Source organism: Gadus macrocephalus, chromosome 4 (genome assembly GCF_031168955.1).
Source record: "Gadus macrocephalus chromosome 4, ASM3116895v1".
Lineage (NCBI taxonomy): Eukaryota > Metazoa > Chordata > Actinopteri > Gadiformes > Gadidae > Gadus > Gadus macrocephalus.
In genome coordinates, this window is record NC_082385.1 from 29837536 (window position 1) to 29856670 (window position 19135).

General features: G+C 43.3%; 1 protein-coding gene, 1 long non-coding RNA gene and 1 other non-coding gene across 4 annotated transcripts in view; 1 reads left to right on the top strand and 2 right to left on the bottom strand.

Annotated features, from left to right (window-relative positions):
• The window catches only part of LOC132455191 (NACHT, LRR and PYD domains-containing protein 3-like), a 381632-nt gene that overhangs the window by 24070 nt on the left and 338427 nt on the right, over positions 1–19135 (top strand). The gene's annotated exons all lie outside the window — the stretch shown is intronic.
• LOC132455301 (uncharacterized) lies at positions 12794–14872 on the bottom strand. Of its 2 annotated transcripts, XR_009525152.1 has the most exons (4): positions 14407–14867; positions 13648–13994; positions 13215–13349; positions 12794–13075 (listed from the first exon to the last, which is right to left on the bottom strand). It is a non-coding gene; the product is annotated as an uncharacterized LOC132455301 (long non-coding RNA). The 2 variants fall into 2 exon arrangements; XR_009525153.1 differs by having other exon boundaries at positions 13215–13994; positions 14407–14872.
• On the bottom strand, positions 14988–15094 carry LOC132456680 (U6 spliceosomal RNA). Its single transcript, XR_009525546.1, has one exon. It is a non-coding gene; the product is annotated as a U6 spliceosomal RNA (small nuclear RNA).

Sequence of the window (19135 nt, forward strand, 5' to 3'; positions counted from 1 at the left end):
GATTTTTTTATGGGTTGCATACTTTTGCCCATATCAGAAAAGGTATTCTTGTCTGTTAACGGTTAAAAAAATAATTATGAAGCATCCATATAAATAACAGGCAGATTTGATGTTCAATATTCCCCCGTTTTTGCATCCTTATCTTAATAGCTCTCGAGGTGCCCTCTAGGCCCTGCACCTAGGGCAGCAGCAACTGATTATCTGAGGGCATCTTTAGAATGGCTGCCGCCATTCAGCGGAAATCAGAATGGTCTCCCGAGGCCATCTACCTGGTGTCCTTCATGGAGACATGGTTCTATTCTGTAGGGAGAAGGGACCAACAATCTGTGTGCCCTGTGAAACTGTCTCATTATAGTCGCAGTCAACTCATCGTGATCTTTTTTAAGATGACAATCAGGCAGCCAAAAGAAACAGCAAGAGGATATGATTCTCGTAAATCTTGCTTTGCCATGTCTTTGGAATGGAGGGCAGTATTGTCTGAAGGTTCCTTGTTCCTTGTTCTACAGTTACACGCAAGATTATAATCACAAACTAATAGGGATGGGAATTGATAAGAATTTCACAATTCCGATTCTGCTTATCGATCCGATTCCTTATCGATTCTCATTGGGTGAGAAAATAAATATAAATGTGTTTGTTTGCATTACATCTCTTTAATATCTGATCAGAAGTGCTTCTAGTATTAGGAAATTGTTCCTTTTTTAAATTAATTGGTCTAGACGAAAAAATATGTTTAGCTTTTTAAGCCCAAATGCCATCATTATGTGCCATACAACTAAAAACACAGACTGAAAACAGCCATGTAAGAGCTTGTGCCTTTTGGAATTCTAACAGTGCTCATTTGCATTCAACTTGTAACAAATTTAAACTGACATAAACAAAATGAAGCATTGATTAGACAGAGATTTATTAGATGGGCCTACCTAATAAACCGTTCGAACACACAAGACCGGAAACCATAGCAATGCCGGTAAACAAACCAGAGAAGCCCAATCCCTATGAGAGCTCCCCACGCTACGGCCATCCGGAGGCGACAGAGCTGTTGGCCGTGATATTATATATACAATTATAATATAGTATATAATATATTATATACTATTATATATAGAGCTCCGGGAGTCGCAAACTGCAACAATCACTTTCTCCTCCATTCCGCGGTTCACCCGGACTGCACTGCACTGAGTTTGACGGCTGAACGCGGATTGGCTGTTACGTTACATATGTCACTCAGTTATCACGCTGTTGAACGCTGATTGGCTGTTATCACGACAAAAACGTGTCGCCGGTTTTCTCCCGCGAAAAACTCGCCCTTATACGCGTCTCTACGTTCACTTTGTATGGGATCTTGTCAGCCCGTCGCGTTTGGTGTGAACGCACAATGCGATTCTTCCTCGGCGGCGACATGTTTGCTGCGTTCTGAACCTAATCAAAGCAGCGTGTGTGTGACGTCACGACGCATTTGCCGCGACCGGAACCGATAAGCGGAATCGTTAAGCAGGCTTGCTAACGATTCCAAGGAATCGGTTGACTCGGAACCGGTTCTCGATTCCCATCCCTACAAATGAATGTTATTGTTTGCACTTGGAATGTAACAAACTGATAGGCCTATTGTCTGGGTAAGGTGTGGATCCAAGTGTGTGAAGAAAGAGGCAGCAGGCAGCCAATTGTTTGGGAAACAAAATACTTCTTCACTGAAGTCAGTATTAACATAAAACAAAAAGCAAAGACTTTCCTCTACAAAACAAAAGTTGAGAAGAAGCTTGTCTCAAAAACAATAACGGGGACTATGGATCCACGTTACGTCAATAATCCATCGCACAAACATTTGTGTAGGTTCAGCAGGGAGTGAGGGGAACAGAAGGAATAAATAAGCAGGTGCAGATGATGAGCCAATGATTGTCTGATGTGGACACCACTGTGCATGGTGCGCTATATAATATGACAACCGAAACTTTACCGCGACTGAAGAGGTTAAACAACAAAGAATCAGTTGCTCCATGCTGCTCGTTAAGAATCCCTTAACCTTTTCCTTCCTTATTATGCTTTTTCAACTTTTATGACCTATAAACGTTGTTATAATGATTGATAGTCATGTTTAACCATACACAAAAAACAATCTAGATTTTCGGGAAACTCTTCCTCTCATCTGGGCGCTTTCAGCATTCTCTGTCGACGCTCGGTTTCGTCCTTCTCCGCCCCCTCGCCCCCCTCCTGCCAACCCAACTCCGTTGTGATTGGTTACCTTCCTTGAAGCGCCCGCGCGGGCAGATTTGACCAGGCATATGGGGGCGTGGCAGGAGTGCCTCTACGTAGATGATTTCCCGGAAATGTGAACAAGTGAATTGCAAACGTTGTCCCGAGTGTTTAGCGCTCTGCACAGCCACCCCAGACTGTCAGCAGGGAATGCGTCGAAATGCATGTACGTCATTATTTGACACTTTAGTTTGGTTAAACATGACTTTCATGGGGAGGCAGTAGCTCAGGAGGTAGAGCGGGTTGGCTGGTAACCTGAAGGTTGTTGGTTCGTTCCCGGCTCCTCCTTGCTGAGTGTCGAGGTTTCCATGAGCAAGGCCCCTCCACTTGACTGTCCATTGAACAACGTTTAAAGGTCATAAAAGTCGAAAAAGCATAATAGGTCACCTTTAAATGCCGAATCAGATACTGCGAATCGGATACTAACTTCAGCGTCATCCTCCCCTATGTAGATAGGTAAGCAACACTTAGCTATGTTCGGGTCTAGGTCTGCTTGTTGTGCACTGTAACTGCTATTTAGAGAATCTTTATTTCTTTGAACTATCTCCCAGTCAGTGTTGGTAATAACGCTGTTTAAAAGAACGGCATTACGCCATTAATTTTTCAGTAACAAGGTAATCTAACTAATGCGCGCCATTCAATGAAAACGAATGCGGATCAGGTAAAGTCAGCTTGATTTTTTTGTAATATGGAAGTGATGCCGTGAAAAAATGTACGCACAGTGCATTCAGGATTAGGACTGATACATATGTCGGCCTAGGCCTAATCAATTGTGTTTTTAATATCTTTAGCATTCAAATTATTGCAGTCTATTCTTTTCATAGGCTACTCTGCTGTTGGCCTAGATGGGGAGATATTTTAACGCTTTTTCACCCCATTTTGCCGCGACATTCCTTGTTCATGTTAAGAGGAGTTTCGGGAAACGCTCCAAAGAAATTCACGATGGTTCGCAAGATCCATCGGAGCGAAGATCCATCGTTATCGGGAAACGAGGCCCTGTTCTGTAGGGAGAAGGGACGAACAATCTGTGTGCCCTGTGAAACTGTCTCCATATAGTTGCAGTCAACTCATCGTGATCTTTTTTAAGATATCAATCAGGCAGCCAAAAGAAACACCAAGAGGATCTAATTCTCGTAAATCTTGCTTTGCCATGTCTTTGGAAAGGAGGGCAGTATTGTCTGAAGGTTCCTTGTTCCTTGTTCCTTGTTCTACAGTTACACGCAAGATTATAATCACAAATGAATGTTATTGCTTGCACTTGGAATATAACAAACTAATAGGCCTATTGTCTGGGTAAGGTGTGGATCCAAGTGTGTGAAGAAAGAGGCAGCAGGCAGCCAATTGTTTGGGAAAGAAAAATACTTCTTCACTGAAGTCAGTGTAAACATAAAACAAAAAGCAAAGACTTTCCTCTACAAAACAAAAGTCGAGAAACTCATCTCATTTGGGCCGTTGTTGGCCGTGCACGCTAGCATTCTGCTAATGAATGCTGATTGGTCAGGGACGGACTTGCGACAGATTACGACCAGAGACCCCTCTTGACGGCATCTGAAGCTGAAGCACAATCTGAGGACTTTCCGAAGTTAATTTCATGTGCCCCCATCATTGTTAAATAAAAGATTAAGGCTGTTATTACATCTAACTAATGATATCAGCTATGAAAGCACTTAGATTAACATATAGCAGGCTAACTCGTTAGTTTAATTGCCCTCAGTGACAAAGGAAAGCAGTTCTTCTTCTGGTCCCTAGTTATTGATGAGCTGGGTTGGGTTATATCCGGAGGGGTGACGTTGAAATACGAGCATCAAAGCAAGTCAAATCAAAAATACCAAGCATCACTTTAGAGGGCTACATAACAAGGTAAGACCTGCATTCTATCTCATGTTAAAATATTCATGTGAGTGACCACTCCAACGTTAACATTACAAAGGAAAGATGCCTACATACGAAGTGGTCTTAAAGAATGGAGACCATCTCCTTTCCCCCACTTGGGATCATGTCCACATTAAACTAGTGGGGACAGAAGGGACCCTGCATTGTTACGGACCTGAACCTGTAAGTATGATATTTTAAATACATTTTAGTACAAATATTGTCAACTTGCTCATTTGACTACATTAAATGATTGTCAATGTAATTGACAATAACGTTTGTGTGATATGATGAATTCATCTTATCATGCGTCTTTCATTGGGCCTAATCTCGACACCACTAAGACATTTCCTCATGTTAATGATGAAGAGAATCACCTGTTTCTTTAGAACTAATGACAAGCTACTGTATCACACTTCTCTCTCGTCCTGTCCACCTGTAGTGGTTAAAATGTAAGGTGGACAGCGAAAAGTCCATTGGCAAACTGATACTGATTGAGTTGGCCAAAACCGACGTTGTAGGGCCACTAGAAACGGCAGGAGACTTGTTGCTCCCTACCAAGGTGGAGGTCAAGTCCCCAGAAGGAGAGACCTTCCAGTTCCCCTTCCATCGTTCTATCATCGACGATGAAATTCATCAGTTAAGAGAGGAAAAAGGTCCATGGAACTTAACCCCTAAAAAATGCAAGGCAGTACAATTCAAAAATTATCTTTACATGTTGTACCCTTTAGGGTGTTTTTATCTTGCGTTGCAGCTTGTTTAGTATTTTATGACACCCAGCCTCTTGCGAGCCAAAGCAGAAAGAAAGAGTTGAAACTGAGTGAGGAAAAGTATTGGTATGTAATTCACATGTATGTAATTCATTCAACATTTCATAAGCTAACAAAGAAAAAAAACGAATTTATGATAAAATATGACCCTGGTTCTAAATATCTTTGGTGTCTGGTGGCCTCACGGGAGAAACTATTTTGTTTATTTTGAAAATGTCCCACACTTACGTTTAACTTTTAAAATATATTCCCCAGCTTGCACAGTTATGCAGAGGGCATTCCTCACTGTATGAAGAGTGGCATTGATGCCATTGGCACAGTCTTCCGCCACAAACAAACTACACTGTCTAGTGTCTAGTACAGAATGCTGCACGTTGAGTTGATGGCTCATGTAGCGGTTTTACTTTAAATATTCAAGGCTCTGTAGGTAGGATGGTAACTGTTGAGTCCCAAGTAGATTGTTATTCTGCAAACATTGAGAAACGATAATACAATGTTGTGAACTTTATTGTGTGACTTATAAACTTATGGGTTTAACGTTGGGGTTTGAAAGGTCCCTCATTGTTTTATAAAAAAAAACGTGGTGGAACAGAAAATGGCAACGTTTATGCAAATTTACTATTCGGTAAAAACAGTATAAGGCCCTCTTTCGCAATATCATTGACGTTTCTGACTTTAAACAAGAATTCTAAGACAAATCGATGTATGAGTCAAAGGGATGATTCAAGCATGCCTGTCTCGGTGTGAGACGATTTGTATATTAGAGCGCTACCAGCTATGCTAACCCTGCTTAGCGTATGAAGGTTGGGAGCATAGTAGTGTTGGCTCGTTTGTTCGCGAACCGGTTCGAATGAACGAGTCTTTAGGACGAACAAACCGAACCGGTTCGTCTCTCTCGTTCGTTCGGTCGTCTCGTTCACCATTCGATTCACCGGAAACTAGGCTGAATCGCGAACGACTCCTCCCAGTTCAGTCGAGTTTCCGGTGAATCGATTCACCGGAAACTCGACTGAACGTGGAGGAGTCGTTCACGAATCGTGTGTTCGTTCAGCCTGGTTTCCGGCAGCGGTAAATCGCATCATGGAATGGACCCAATTGCACGGTTCTCAGCTGAGTCAGTCAGACTCAGTGGAGTTAGTGCTACCGGAAACTCGACTGAACGAACGAACGATTCGCGAACGACTCCTCGTGGCGAACTGAATCACGCGAACTGGGTCACGGAAACGAATCATTAAATCCACCACTAGAGCATAGAGGGACGGAGGTGGGGAGTTTAGATGTTTACAATCAAATGTTAATCGTTTTGGGGCGCTCTCTCTTTACAACATTCAAATCTTACCTAGATCAGCTTTATTCAAATAATGTTTTAAATAAATGTGTTCTAAGCCTCTGTAAATGCATTCACACCATGCCTTCTGTTTGTAGAATACGTTCAGCAGAACTGGATGATGGATTCTCTTTTTGGCTACCAGTTTCTAAACGGTGTCAACCCAATGGTGATCCATCGTTGTTCGGTATTGCCGGAAAACTTCCCTGTCACCGATCAAATGGTGTACCTCCACAGCGGGAGGAGCCTAGCAAAAGAGATGCAGGCAGAGAATGTCTAATATGAGGAGAATGGGCACTCGCTCCTTAGTTCCGGTTTTCTGGACTGGTTGCAGTAATAATCTCTGACCATGCGGGGCGCTCGTAGGCGAGTCCAGAATGAATGGGAGCCAATGGGGTTTTATCCTCAGAATCCACTTTTCTCACGATGTAATTTTTGGCCTGTTGGCCTGCCCATAACAGGTTCGAATATTAAGGGGTACCTAATATTCGTTCGAATTTTGATTTATTTTTTGATATTCGAATTATATTCAAATTACGAAGTTCGGAGTCAAAGCCCTATATCACACACGGGTGAGAAAGTGAGATTTTCATGCCATGGGACCTTTACACAGAGCGGCAACATATTCCTGTGTGACTACAAACTCTTGGATGGATTGAAAGCCAACAAGGTTAATGGCAAGCAGCAGTACCTGATGGCCCCACTCGTCCTGCTCCACAAAACCTCTGAGGATCAGCTGATGCCCATAGCTATCTAGGTAAGGGTTGATATTAACACTTAATTCCATCCCCAAATGCTGGCTGATGTACGGAAACTTCATTCTTTGAGCTCTGTTCCTTTTCTTTAGTTGAAGCAGGAACCATCAAAGGACAACCCCATGTTCTGTCCTACCGACTCAGAGTACGACTGGTTGTTGGCCAAGATGTTTCTCAGAAGTGCAGATTTCCAGGACCAGCAGCTTAACTCCCACTTGCTCCGCACTCATCTTCTGGCAGAAGTATTTTCTGTCTCACTCCTGCGTAACCTGCCCATGGTGCATCCATTGTACAAGCCTTGTACAGTCTGTGACAGGGGAGCCAATGGGATGGGAAAATGTATTATGTATGTATTGTAATTGCACATTTGTTGTTACCACAAGTGTTTGTATTTGAATGTATAATATTTTTTATTTCCAAACTAAGTTTACACATATATATATATATATATATATATATATATATATATATATATATATATATATATATATATATATATACACACACACACTTGATAGTTTACTTCACAAAACTAGTAGACACAATTTTACAGGAAGTAGGCTTGTATAACAAAACAAAGATTGAGATATATTTACATTTGTACACAATTGTGACACTAAGGAAAACAATGTTAGTGACACCCATGCTATTGCGAGGGGACAACAGATTGGCAAATGTTGCACAGAGCACAGCACACTCTGACCATCTTGTCGAGAGATGTAAGCTCTCCTGGAGTTGCAGTCTGGCAGAGAGAAATCGGTATTGTGCTTTGTAAAATGGTGTACTTGTTCCTCACAAGACCAATCACCCGTTCAACGTGAATTCGAACAGCTGCTAGCCCCCTTGAATACTAAAGTTCACTGGGATGCAGTTGCTTTTTACCTCTAGTGAAGGCAGGCATTTTGAGATGAGCGCTGTACAATCCCACAGCATCTCCTACTGTGAAACCTCGATCTGCTAGGACCAAATCGCCAGGTAACAGATTTGCCAGGTAGCCACAGTTCTCTGTAATGTGCCTTGTACACTTGCTCGCCCTCCCCAGCCACGAGACACAAACGATATGACTCTCCGTGGAGTTATTGATATCAAGTACTTCGCAGTATTGTGGTGCTTGTATTGTGAATATGTTTGTGCTCGGGCTCTTAGGTTTTTAGGTCTTTCAATGAAAATTTCAAAGCAGTCTATTATGGATGTACAATTTCTGTAACTACTATTTTTGAAACACATGGGTAAACTAATTTGAATCTGTTCCTTACTGGGCCACAGTATGCATCTAGACAACCTATCATGCAAGACATTTAATGTACTATTAAAAAATCGGCCCGCAGTAGGCTTTGACACATGAAATATAAATGAAACAAAGTGCCGTGGTAAATTCAGTACCCCAATTTACCCTCCCGGACCCTCCACACATTGGGGGTTTATTGGGTTTAATTCTGATGTAAATGCGACGGCTCCGCGGTTCAAGGGGGGGGGGGGGCTTGGGTAGAGGCGTTGCGCTGTCTGCAAAGAGACAACGCAGCAGCCGAAGACGCTGGGGTTGACAAGTTACCGGTAGTTGCGGAGTGGGGTTTCATTAGAGGCGAAAAATCTGTTGTTTTCCTTGACAGCGGTCAATTATACTCATGATTGTACTTAGCAACGGTGAATTATCAAATATAATTAACCGCCGGAAGTTGTGAAGGTCCCATGCAAGTGAACGGAGCGTTCCATGGCATTGAGAAGACCCGTGTAATAATTGAGATTAATGTGAAATGCTATGTATATATATGAAATTTAGATAAATTAAATTTAGATGAATGACGGTGTTAGACCCCCAGGCCGTTCTGCCGGCGATTTAAATTCGCTCTGCAGCAGAGGCTGGAGATCGGGAAGTCTCCCGGTGGGCCGGCCCACATTTTTTTTTGACTCCGTGCGCAGCCCCGCCTTCTCCAGTGAACCAAGAAAGAAAGCCTGACGAACGGGGGATTTTACACCCGCTGTCTCACTGAACAACACAAACGCGAGCGCGCCAGCCAATTGAACGAAGCCCTTTCCATTAAATAAGTCTTTTCCACCGATCGCGAACATCGCAAAAAGTGTTGAAAACTTAAACAGAAAAATGAAGTCAGTGCCCGCAAAATTCTCTTCGTCCCGAAGTCGACCCGAGAGAGAATAAAAATCCTCCCGATGACAATTAATTGCGTCCCCGGGACGACGGGACGTCGTTAATTTTAATCCCTGCCTGCACCATGTCATCATTGTCCTTGAAGGTTTCCTGGCTGAAGGATAACTTGCTAACCTTTTCCCTGAGCTGATAAACCTCTGACCTCAGTGCAGTACACACTTCTGTCAGTTTCCTCACAGTTTCTTGGCAGGCTTCATTGGAGCATGGTACACTGCTCTCAGCATCGACTGTGGAGTTTCAGTAGTTGTGATTAGCTGTCTGACCTGAGCTGAGGTGTCATCACAGGGTGCCACAGGTCCAACATCATGCGTCCTTCTTTCTTTTGACAGCTTGGATTTTCTCAAATTTGCTGTAGCTATTTATTTTTCTTTTGCGTTGCTCAGGTGGGAGATAATCAAACAAACTTGGCACATAGTCGGGGTGCAATGGATTCTCACTCTTCTGACCTACAGTGGTAGAATGAGATATAGTGACACATTAGATAGATACATAGATAGATAAATGTATAAATAAGCAGTATAATTGTAGTGCAAAGTAGAAATATAAGGTGCAAGTGAACAGATAAAACATATGAGGTGCTGAGAGATAACTCTGCTGTCTGTTATCCTCTGAGAGCTGAGCTCCAGAAGGTGGGGGTGTTTGTTGATTATGATGAGGGTCTGGTCTCCTTCTATGATGTGGACGCCAGGGTTCATATCTACTCTGCTACTGGCTGCACCTTTAGTGAGCCTCTCTATCTAATCCTCTTCCCAGGTCTCTGTGATTATGAAGGTAACAACTCTGCCCCCCTGATCATCTCACCTGTCAATCTAACAGACTAGGACCTTTGTTTTATAATAAAATAATCAAGCATCAATGTCTGATTGACAGAATGTTTTAATGCAACAATATCAACATTTTTTTAATGTTTGGGAAGTAGAACATTATGAATGATATAACACAATCAAATGTTTGTACACTTTATGTTTCAATAAAAATATGTAAAAAGTAAAATGGGGTCAGTGTCTGTGGAATAGCTACATTCTCATTACTCTCCCTCACTCCCTCCTGTTTTTTAATACTTTCAATGATATCAAATTGCGAATGATTACAGCAACTACAAAATGTTGACTTTGTGAATTGTAAGTTTAGTTGAAAAATTCAGTTTTTTAAACAAAATGTTTATATTCATTTATTAATTATGAATGACCACATAATAAAGTGTTTGAAACTTTCTTGACTACAATTCAAATTGACAAAAGTAGAATGGGACACATCAGCAGGATATCTCGGGTCAGATAGAAATCAAGAGTGAAACAGAAAACATCACCAGTCCTCCCACTTGAGAACTCTTTCAAAACATGAGCAACGTAACAAAATATGTCAGACTTTTGCCCGTTCATTTGGATTCTTGAAAATAACAATTTTATCGCAAAAAAATACCGACAACAGCAACGTGCATGATGCTAGTAAGTCAACACCAAAGACAGTGGAGTGAGTGTGGCCTTCACAGACGGAGGCGGACACAATATTCTTTCTTTCCGTCTCTCTGGCTTTCATTCCATGCAGACCTCTGTACGAATAACCCCAGTGGCGAGCTGTACGGCGTCCATGTCTGTCCGTAAACTTTGTGATGGTGTGGAGACATCGTGGGAGAATACACTCTCTCTAGTGCAGGAAGAGCAGCACACTGCGTCCGTCTGTCCTCCGTCTCTAGATCTGTGTTCCCCAAAGACTACGGTTGTCATGTGAGTCCGCAGACTGGCAGAGCGGCGCACGTCACTGGTTAAATGTGCACTGCTCAATGGTTTAGTGATCGCTTCAGGTTGAAAACAACGTGTAGTGGAGCATCGGCGCCAGGAACTCGCTTCCCGGGGTGCCGTCCGCCGCCGCCGTGGCCTGGTTCATCAGCGCATGCCACGTCGGCCTTCGTCTTCCCCGCGCTCATCGAGCTCGCCGCCGTCGACCAGCGACCAAGCGGAGCTGGCCCCGGGGCTTCAGGGACGCACCGCAGTCCCAGCACCCAAAGGGGCCAATACTTCATCATCCGTCACCATGGAGACCTGCTGTTGAGTCATTTAGAAGACGCTTTGATCGAAAAAGAACTTTGTTGATTAAGTTAAAAAGTGAAAAAATAATGTTCACACTGACATATGATTTTGCCTTTAGAATGTTTGGACAGGAGTGTGCGTGTGTGGCCGCGGACGTGCCCCCGTGTGTGTGTGTGTGTGTGTGTGTGTGTGTGTGTGTGTGTGTGTGTGTGTGTGTGTGTGTGTGTGTGTGTGTGTGTGTGTGTGTGTGTGTGTGTGTGTGTGTGTGTGTGTGTGTGTGTGTGTGTGTGTGTGTGTGTGTGTGTGTGGGGCCGGCGATCGGCATAGGCGAGCTAGGCGACCGCCTAGGGCGACAAATGCGTCGGGGGCGCCCTCTGGTGGCGCCCTTAATTAAAAAATATATCAATTAAAATATACGACGCGAACGGAGAAGCGAGGGGGCGCGGGAGCAATTGTCAGGGCGGCCCGAAACCGTCAGCGTAGCACCCCCCCCCCCCCCGCAAGTTCATTTCGAGTCGCCTAGGGCTCCGAAACGGCCGGCCCTGTGTGTGTGTGTGTGTGTGTGTGTGTGTGTGTGTGTGTGTGTGTGTGTGTGTGTGTGTGTGTGTGTGTGTGTGTGTGTGTGTGTGTGTGTGTGTGTGTGTGTGTGTCTCTCTCTCTCTCTCTCTCTCCACGTTCCTGGCGACCTTGTGCTGGGACACCAGAGGTTGATGGCCCGGGCGCCCAGCTCTATGAGTTGAACAGCAGGACACTCTCGCTGTGGTATGTTTGATGCTTTGGACAGTGTTACGGTGACATGCTTGAATCACACGCTCTCAATGGAGTACATGGAACTAAAATACTATGTCGCAATCCGTTCTCGGGTTCACCAGGACGCAGCGAGAGAAGGAGCTAAAAATGTCTCAACAGAAAGAATACCCAACCCATAAATTATTATTACAATGTGGGATTATCACGCTGATACGTAGTACTTCCGCATTCGGTGTTCATTGTGCACTGTGACATCCGGTGAACCACTCATCACTCTGGCGAACTGATGATGGAGGACCGGCAGTTCACTTTCACGACATCCCTGATAAATGTACCCAAAGTCACGTTTTCTGAAGTTCACAGACTTACCGAACAACACTCCATAACAGCCCGCTCCAAACTGGACAAGGGATTGTTTATTTTTCGAGAAATATAACGACTACGAATGCGAGTGTCTGCTAGCTAGCTTACGCTAGGTAGGTTGGCTTATGGTAACGTCGGTTTGGCGTCAGCTCAGTCTGGAGGGATGAAATGATAAGAGATGAAAAATAAGGTAGACTTGTACTTCTTTGGTACATATATGAATGTGTATCTTCAGCAGAAAGTGAAATGAATGTGAAATGAACTGAATGAATAAAGGAACTGAAAGAATAAAAGGATTTAATTCATTCTCTTTTTCTGAGTACATAATTTACTACATTATATATTAACATTATTTTGAATACTTTCAGGATGGACTGACTGGACTTTAAAATTGATTATAGATGAAAGACTTCTCATTCAATTACATTACATGTCATTCAATATATACAATGTTTTCAGTGTACAAAATTACAGCTCCGGAAAAAATGAAGGGACCAATCCAAATGTTCAGTGCCTCTCGTTTTAATATTTATATATTATATTTAATATTTATAGGTACATGTTTGAGTAGAAACACTATTCAACAGGGATGTAGCCTTTTAAATCAAGTGGTCCCTGGAAGTTGGTCATCACACAGCAGACGGTCCACAGCTGATTGACTGTCGCAGACAAGGTGAAAGGACAGTGTGTTCCCAGATGCGGTATTCCTTGACTCTGCCTATTGCTCTTTCTACGAGGATTCGAAGTCGAGCGATTGCTTGTGTTTTCAGAGCATCCTCTTCAGTGAACTGCGCAGTGGTTAGAGATAAATTAATTAGTAATATTATTGTGAGTGCTTCAGTCCATCTTAAACATTTGTCTGCATATCTTAATGGTCACATTTGGGTCAAAGTTTTAATTTAAAATGTTCATTCCTTTCATGCCTACCTGTCATCTTGAAGGGTGGTATAATCAGCATTGCCCCACGATCAGCTAGTGGCTTCTCGATGGTGAAACCCTTGTCTGCCATGCAGCCATCTCCTGGCTCCAGTAAATCCAGCAGTCCACTTCGTTCAGTCAGCTCTGGGTCGGAGATGGAGCCGGTGAAGAGACTTGACACAAAAGTCACAGCACTACAAGGGGCAATCCCAATCAAGGCCTTAAAGGTTGTTGTGTTCTTGTAAGATGATGTTCGGGTAATCATCGACTGCACCTCGGTGCAGTCGATGATTACCCGAACATCTGGACTGGACTACACAAATTATCTTGGCATGGTGTTCTTGACTTGCAGTTTACTCATCCAGATGGGGAGGGAGCCAAGGAGCAGGTAACGGTAGTTGGCCCACGGTATAACAACATGGTAGACAGTGGACACACTGACCTGAAACATGTCAGCCAGCACCTTCTCTTGCAGGCCTGCAGCAACCCGGCAGCAGAAGAGAAAAAACTCAACCAGTTGCAGTCTACACGTTGGACTGGGAGAAATGGGTTCAAATGTTTGTTTCTTTTTCTGAGCTTTCGACCAATAAACCAACATGGAGGCAGATGGTTGAATAACCTCCCAGAAGTCACAAAAAACATCTCTTGATGTGAATCTGGTGTAAAAAAGGATGTCCGCGTCTGAGACACAGAATCTGTGAAAATGCACTTGAACCACTTTCAGCTGTGACAGCTCCTTGACTGTTTCTTCCAATTGCTGTATGTTTACAGCAGCAGCATCCAGTGCACCTGTATGAGATGAAATTAAAACATCTAACCCAGATTTTGGCTGTGACTTGCATATTGGAAGCAGTTTGGACCTCTAAAGAAATTGCTTTTTGTAGCTCAATATTGCTTTTAAATTTTGCTTTTTATAGCTCAATATTCACCTTTACAATTAATTAAGTAAGATATAAAATGCAACATTTGTACTTGTGATGAAGCTTTTCACATTGTGGTTTGGTCAAATGCTGGGACATTAATAAGACTAAACATGTTGTGCCTGAGTTCTGAAAAGTTGACCTACCTCCTCGGTATAACCTACTAATAGCCAATTCTGTGATTAAACCATAGGTAGTACATCCTGTCAGGTAGGTGGTTTAAGAACAGTATGGGGTAATAGTAGGCCAATATTTCAGAACACTAACAAACACTGACAAACCTGGTTTAGGAGCAGAACCGAAATCATGTTCTGTCATCACCACCGAAGCTGAGATCTCCTCCATCGGCTCTTATTCACAGGGCAGCGGTTGCTCCAGGGGAAGGGATGGGTGAACGTCATGGCCTAAGCGAGTTGATGCTCTTTTATAAACAGACCCCCTTCTTGGCAGTCCCCAGTTGTTCCACTGGAAACGGGAGGGTACAGACCCGATTTTCAGTCGCTTGGTGTGACCCCGGTTGGTTGCTAGCTGTAGCGTTTGTAGTCTGATTCACTAAAGTGCCGGCTACAAACAAACATGCTACCTTGTTTTATTTTAAAGTTTGGCCCTTCATCCCGGCGAACCGCTTGAATCCACTTCTTCCTTAGACTCATTTCAGTCGGGAATCCATGAAAACTTAAGTAGGGTTGGTGTTGTTTGTTAGATGTATAAAGTGGAACAGAGAGCAGTGACATCTCGCCTTTGTTTCAGCCATGGTGGAAGTGCGCCGGAAGTGTTCATGCACAACGAAGACAAATCCCGCCACCGGAACCAGGAAGCGTGATAATCCCCTATTATAAGAATAGAGATATTAATAAGAAACTAAAATATAGAACGCTTCACGAGTTTGCGTGTCATCTCTGCGCGAGGGCCATGCTAATCTTCTCTGTATCGTTCCAATTTTAGTGTATGTGAAACCCGAGGTAACACATTCAAGACCTGATCCGGGGTTTGATTTATACATCAACTCACACGATGAATTTCTCTCTAATGGTTCGGTTAAAAAAAAACACTGCAATACAATAAAATAATATACATAGCAATAATAGGTCAATACACCGGTCCAGTTATGTGTCATTAGGATATTATGTATATTTTCTATTAAACTATTCTGTAACACCATCGCTAGGACTTCTGGGTAGAGCAGGGCTTCGTCTCTCCGGCGTGGGAATGGTGGAGCCCATACAGGTCCTTCTCAAAAAATTAGCATATTGTGATAAAGTTCATTCTTTTCCATAATGTAATGATAAAAATTAAACTTTCATATATTTTAGATTCATTGCACACCAACTGAAATATTTCAGGTCTTTTATTGTTTTAATACTGATGATTTTGGCATACAGCTCATGAAAACCCAAAATTCCTATCTCAAAAAATTGGCATATTTCATCCGACCAATAAAAGAAAAGTGTTTTTAATACAAAAAAAGTCAACCTTCAAATAATTATGTTCAGTTATGCACTCAATACTTGGTCGGGAATCCTTTTGCAGAAATGACTGCTTCAATGCGGCGTGGCATGGAGGCAATCAGCCTGTGGCACTGCTGAGGTCTTATGGAGGCCCAGGATGCTTCGATAGCGGCCTTAAGCTCATCCAGAGTGTTGGGTCTTGCGTCTCTCAACTTTCTCTTCACAATATCCCACAGATTCTCTATGGGGTTCAGGTCAGGAGAGTTGGCAGGCCAATTGAGCACAGTAATACCATGGTCAGTAAACCATTTATCAGTGGTTTTGGCACTGTGAGCAGGTGCCAGGTCGTGCTGAAAAATTAAATCTTCATCTCCATAAAGCTTTTCAGCAGATGGAAGCATGAAGTGCTCCAAAATCTCCTGGTAGCTAGCTGCATTGACCCTGCCCTTGATAAAACACAGTGGACCAACACCAGCAGCTGACATGGCACCCCAGACCATCACTGACTGTGGGTACTTGACACTGGACTTCAGGCATTTTGGCATTTCCTTCTCCCCAGTCTTCCTCCAGACTCTGGCACCTTGATTTCCGAATGACATGCAAAATTTGCTTTCATCCGAAAAAAGTACTTTGGACCACTGAGCAACAGTCCAGTGCTGCTTCTCTGTAGCCCAGGTCAGGCGCTTCTGCCGCTGTTTCTGGTTCAAAAGTGGCTTGACCTGTGGAATGCGGCACCTGTAGCCCATTTCCTGCACACGCCTGTGCACGGTGGCTCTGGATGTTTCTACTCCAGACTCAGTCCACTGCTTCCGCAGGTCCCCCAAGGTCTGGAATCGGCCCTTCTCCACAATCTTCCTCAGGGTCCGGTCACCTCTTCTCGTCGTGCAGCGTTTTCTGCCACACTTTTTCCTTCCCACAGACTTCCCACTGAGGTGCCTTGATACGGCACTCTGGGAACAGCCTATTCGTTCAGAAATTTCTTTCTGTGTCTTACCCTCTTGCTTGAGGGTGTCAATGATGGCCTTCTGGACAGCAGTCAGGTCGGCAGTCTTACCCATGATTGCGGTTTTGAGTAATGAACCAGGCTGGGAGTTTTTAAAAGCCTCAGGAATCTTTTGCAGGTGTTTAGAGTTAATTCGTTGATTCAGATGATTAGGTTGATAGCTCGTTTAGAGAACCTTTTCATGATATGCTAATTTTTTGAGATAGGAATTTTGGGTTTTCATGAGCTGTATGCCAAAATCATCAGTATTAAAACAATAAAAGACCTGAAATATTTCAGTTGGTGTGCAATGAATCTAAAATATATGAAAGTTTAATTTTTATCATTACATTATGGAAAAGAATTAACTTTATCACAATATGCTAATTTTTTGAGAAGGACCTGTATACATGTATCGTAACCACTGGTGAGTTCACAGAAAATCTGTTCACAGACGCTGCGGCAAAGAGCTTAAGGCTCGTACCCTCGTGTTGATGGAAGAGTTGGCATCACGTCCGCTTTGAGTGATTTAGTCTATCCCTGAATACAATTCAGAACACTGTGTTGCCCTACACAAATGCATACAGTACTGCGATCTACATCTACACGTAATACAATTAAATATATACATATAAACATAAAATACAGTATCAGCCAGAAGTGAGGTCACATCTTGACACCTAGCGGTATTTTTTTGATCGTTGAATGTCTTTACATTTAAAAGTGTGACATTCAAAAAGCTACCGCTAGGTGTCAGGTGGCAGCCCTTCTTTACAAGACAACCTAACATTGCTTCGTCATGATCGGTTAAAAAGAATCATATCGATGCGCCTGCTTGCTGCTGCTCCTCATGTCCTTCTTTGTTTTTTAACATGAAGTTTACCGCCACCTAATGGCATGGCAAGCTTATGTGATTGTTTTAAATTGTTTGGGCGTTTTCTTAAAGACAGAAATATTTTACATGAACACCGTTGTTTAGGACAGGATTCTTTGTATAACCGAAGGGGAGAACAATATTTTCAGAAATATATATTTACGTGTGGAAGAGATCTTAACTGAAGACGAGTTTATGAACTAGAAAATGCATTTCCTGCAGAAAATGCAGTGAGTGCTGTCGTACAAAGTGAGGTTGAAAATATCTTATAGATTAAGACATAAAGAAACGTTAAATGGCTTAAATCAAGTGAAGGGATTTGAACAAAAGTCTAAGCCAAGAAAACCGTGACCCGCACCTTTGAGGTTTACACCCTCGACTCCGTTATTAAAACAACCCGTGTAGCTTGCAACCCTGCATCACCGTCACATTCCCCGTACTGGCAGCGATGGGAAGTTTCACGGATGCTGCACGGTATAACACGCTATTTTATGTTGAAATGCAACGTAATCCAGTGTTCATGAAAAACGTACACTGTCAACGAATGCTTTTGGCGACAGATACACAAAGTGAGCTAAATATTAAATTATTATAATTACTATATCATCATCATCATCGTCATTATTATGATTAGTTTTACCTTACGTTACAAACACGGGAGCTGAATAAAACTATGCAAGATCAAAGTAACCTAAGGTAGATGGCTCTGATGGTCTGCGTTGTTGTTTTTTTAGATCATGTCAAACAAATCAATAGTTGCTAGTGGTACAGTTGCATAGTTGTCTATCTGATTGACCCCCCTGTTGAAAAACGACGCAAAAAGTATAACATGAATGTCTATCTGACATACCCCCGCGTTGAAAAACGACGACAAAGGTACCCATCTTTCGTCGGAAATTCTCGCTGGCGACGTCCATATGCGTATAAAGTGATGCATGGTATGTGGACGCATCTGCCCTCCACAGAAGTTAATGCTGGGTTTTGAGTATCATGCACGCGAAATTGTCATTTTGCGCATGTACTGCACCCATTTTGAAAGTGTAAAACCGTGCGATCTGTACGCACATTGGTGAGACTGGGTTGTTCAGCCATACCTCTGGTTGGTTGCGTCCTATTTGCCGCCAAAAGGGTCGCAACGCTTTTATGGTCGCGACATATGCCGCTTTTCCACTGCATGGTACCAGCTCGACACGACTCGACACGACTCGACTCAGCTCGCATTTTTTGCGTTTCCACCGCGGTACCATGGTATCTGGTACCTGAAGTGGCTGCTTTTTCTAGTACCTACTCGCTCTAGGTTCCAAGCGAGCTGAGCCAATGCTAAAAGGTGACGTCGGCAGACGGCCGGCGACTGATTGGCCAGAGAGTGTGACGAAGTCACGAGAGCGACATGGCAACCATGCTGGTAACATCCATAGCAGCGCCGCAGCCAACATGTTCCACTTCTCCAACTTCTTCAACATGCCAGCTAATAATAGTAATGTGATCGATGTCCTCCATTGTTGTTATGTGGGTTCTGTCCATGTGTGGGTTGCGTATGTGTTGTTTGCGTCGCGTACACAAATACGTCACGGCCCTTTCGCGCAGCCGACCCCGCCCACGTCCAGGAGGTACTATTTGCGGTGGAAAAGCACCCGTGCTGCTACCGTGTCGAGTCGTGTCGTGTCGAGTCGTGTCGAGTCGAGCTACATGTGCGGTGGAAAAGC